This window comes from Apium graveolens, chromosome 6 (genome assembly GCF_009905375.1).
Source record: "Apium graveolens cultivar Ventura chromosome 6, ASM990537v1, whole genome shotgun sequence".
Classification (NCBI taxonomy): Eukaryota; Viridiplantae; Streptophyta; class Magnoliopsida; order Apiales; family Apiaceae; genus Apium; species Apium graveolens.
Window position 1 is genome coordinate 61,429,631 of NC_133652.1, and position 3,860 is coordinate 61,433,490.

At 41.2% G+C, this 3,860-nt stretch overlaps 1 non-coding gene across 1 annotated transcript; it reads right to left on the reverse strand.

Annotated features, from left to right (window-relative positions):
- Nucleotides 1-1,519: 1,519 nt before the first annotated feature.
- On the reverse strand, nucleotides 1,520-1,626 carry LOC141669412 (small nucleolar RNA R71). Its single transcript, XR_012553698.1, has one exon. It is a non-coding gene; the product is annotated as a small nucleolar RNA R71 (small nucleolar RNA).
- Between the last annotated feature and the right edge of the window lie 2,234 nt (nucleotides 1,627-3,860).

A 3,860-nucleotide genomic window follows, 5' to 3' on the forward strand; every position in this document is an offset into this window, starting at 1 on the left:
GTACTCTGTTTTAATATAATCAGTTTAGTTATTATTTTCTTGTGTTTGTTATCATGATTTCATATGAACCCTTGATGGCGATAAGTTCTATTATGGGCTAATAGTGATCATGGGGTTGCAACGGATTTATTATGGAATTCTTTAGTTAATTGTTTAATACTTTAGTATATGATGATTGCATGATATCTAGTATTGGTTGTGCGTATTCGTCTTATGTGCGTCGCGAACATATAAGATAGGGTGTTAATCTCTTGTGAAGCGACGGTGGATCTTGAGATTTAGAACTTGCCATGCTAGCATAGGTTCATGTACATTGTGCATGATTAGTAGGTAACTCTAACAGTTTTATTTGCCTTATGTAATCAAAAGGAATAACTTGTGCTTAAATCATTGTGTTGTCAATTTCTTTAGACATATAGGAACTCAACATAATTGATGACTATTCAACTTCTATCTTAATTGTGGATGTTTGGTAGAATGGTATTAGTACAATGAAAGTTGGCTTTTATCAGTTTCATGTTATTCGATTAATATCATCACTGTCACATGCTAAAGGTAATAACTATGGCTATAGAAGGAAGTAATAATGAAGTTGTGATCTCATGAGTGTTTTATTATTGATAAATTGAAGTGTTAGTTAAGTGGTTAATTAAGTAGTTAATTATAGTTAATATTTAATCAACAATTTTAAGTGTTATTATCTTAACATTGAGAAGTAATCATACATTGGTGAGTGAGTTAAATTAGACAATAAATTAGTCTGAGTCTCTGAGGGAACGAACTAGAAAGTATTCTATATTACTTGCGAACGCTTATACTTGCGTGAATATTAGTGCGTGATTTCGCCCTAACAAGTTTTTGGCGCCGCTGCCGGGGACTCGGCGTATTTGTTTAGTTTATGTACTTACCATCATTGGTCATTAGGACTCAGTGATTAGGACGTAGTAGTTAATTACTCTTTTCGGTTGTGTTTCAGGTACTTTAGCAAGCGTTTATGCAAACTCGTTCTCGTGCTCGCAAGAGGACCTTAGATACAGCTGAAGGAAAAGACGAAGTTATTGATACTCCGGAGAAGTTAGATTTTGAGGATTCGGATTCAGGAACTGAGCAGAAAGAACCAGTAAACATGGGAGATCGTATTGTTCAAGCTAATCCAGCTCTTATGGATTTTTCTCGGCCTAAAATTGATGACATTCAGTCAAGCATCCTTCATCCGGCTATTCAAGCTAACACCTTTGAAATCAAGCCGGGCACTATTCAGATGGTGCAAAATTCTGTTTCTTTTGGAGGAGCGGCAACTGAAGACCCCAACATGCACATAAGGAATTTTGTCGAGATCTACAGCACTTTTAAGTATAATGGCGTGACTGATGAGGCTATCAAGTTGAGGCTTTTCCCATTCTCACTGAGGGATAAAGCTAAAGACTGGTTACATTCTGAACCAGCTGGGTCCATCACTACGTGGCAAGATCTTGCGCAAAAGTTTCTGGTGAAGTTTTATCCAATGGCAAAGACTGCTGCTATGAGGAGTGCTCTTACTCAGTTTGCGCAGCAACCTACAGAATCTATGTGCGAGGCTTGGGAACGCTACAAGGAAATGTTGAGAAAATGTCCACATCATGGAATGCCGGATTGGATGGTAATCACTGGTTTTTATAATGGTTTGGGGGCCCAATCTCGGCCCATGCTCGATGCAGCAGCTGGAGGCGCCTTATGGGCTAAAAGCTATACTGAGGCGTACAATCTTATTGAGACGATGGCTGCAAATGAGCATCAAAACCCAACTCAGAGGATGACAACAGGCAAGGTAGCAGGTATTCTGGAAGTTGATGCAGCCACCGCTATTGCAGCCCAGCTCCAAGCGCTATCAATGAAGGTTGATTCTTTGGCTACGTATGGAGTTAATCAAATAGCTATGGTTTGTGAGCTTTGTGCAGGTTCTCATGCTATGGATCAGTGTTCTCTTGTCAACGAATCTGTTCAGTATGTGAATAATTATCAGCGACAACAGCAGCCTGTGCCAGCGGCTTATCATCCTAATAACAGAAATCATCCAAATTTCAGCTGGGGAAATAATCAGAATGCTATTCAGCCACCATATCAGCAAGGAGTGAGTAAACAGTTTAACCCACCTGGATTCCAGCAACCACAGCAGTATGCTACAAGACAATCATATCCTCAACAGGGAAGTGCAGCTGCACCTACTAGTGCTGATTTTGAGGAACTTAAGCTGTTGTGCAAGAGTCAGGCGGTTTCTATCAAGACCTTGGAAAATCAAATCGGTCAATTAGCCAATGCAGTGCTCAATCGTCAACCTGGCACTCTTCCCAGTGACACGGAAGTACCAGGCAGGAAGGAAGCTAAAGAGCAAGTCAAGGCTATTACCTTAAGGTCTGGAAAAGTAGCTGATGCTGAAAAGGCAAAAGAAGTCGAAGCTGAAGTTAGAGATGAAGAATCTAAGCAAAGGGAGAAAGCGGCGGAACCAAGGAAGACTACTGTTAAACACACTCTGCTTGAGGCTAATATAGGGGAGAAACAGCTCTATCCTCCACCACCTTTTCCTAAGAGATTGCAGCAACAAAAGCTGGATAGACAGTTCGGGAAGTTTTTGGAGGTGTTCAAGAAACTTCACATCAATATACCTTTCGCTGAGGCTCTGGAACAAATGCCTAGTTATGCGAAGTTTATGAAGACTATTCTTTCAAGGAAGGTGAAACTGGATGACCTTGAAACCGTTGCTCTCACGGAAGAATGCAGCGCGGTTCTGCAACAAAAGTTACCACCAAAACTGAAAGATCCAGGAAGCTTCACCATTCCTTGCACCATTGGCAATCTAACTTTTGACAAGTGCCTTTGTGATTTGGGAGCAAGCATTAATCTGATGCCGTTGTCGATCTTTAAAAAACTGGATCTGCCTGATCCAAAACCCACATACATGTCGCTACAATTGGCGGACCATTCCATTACTTACCCAAGGGGCATAGTTGAGGATGTGCTCGTCAAGGTGGATAAGCTCTTCTTTCCTACTGATTTTGTTATTCTGGATTTTGAGGAAGATAAGAAGATTCCCATAATCTTGGGGAGGCCTTTCTTGGCTACTGGCCGTACCTTGATAGATGTGCAAAAAGGGGAACTTACTATGCGGGTTCAAGATCCAGGATGTGACCTTCAACGTATTCATGGCAATGAAATTCCCTACAGAAGATGAGGAGTGCTTAAAAGTGGATGTGATTGATTCTGCGGTTACTTCGGAACTCGATCACATGCTAATGTCTGATGCATTGGAAAAGGCCTTAGTGGGGGAATTTGACAGTGATGATGAAGATAGCAACGAGCAATTACAATATCTGAACGCTTCTCCCTGGAAGCGAAAGCTGGATATACCATTTGAATCTCTTGGTACTTCTGACCTCAAGAACGCTGAAGGGAAGCTCAAACCATCAATAGAGGAAGCGCCTACCTTAGAGCTCAAACCATTACCTGAACACTTGAGGTATGCCTTTTTAGGTGATTCATCTACGTTACCTGTTATTATTTCAGCTGACCTTTCAGGTAGTGAGGAAGACAAGCTCTTAAGGATTTTGAGAGAATTCAAATCGGCTATAGGATGGACCATAGCAGACATCAAGGGGATAAGTCCTTCATATTGTATGCATAAAATTCTGTTAGAGGAAGGTAGTAAGCCAACTGTGGAACAGCAGCGAAGACTGAACCCGATCATGAAGGAGGTGGTGAAGAAAGAAATTCTGAAATGGCTAGATGCAGGCATCATTTATCCTATTTCTGACAGCTCGTGGGTGAGCCCCGTGCAATGTGTACCTAAGAAAGGAGGTATCACTGTGGTCGCAAATGAAAAGAAT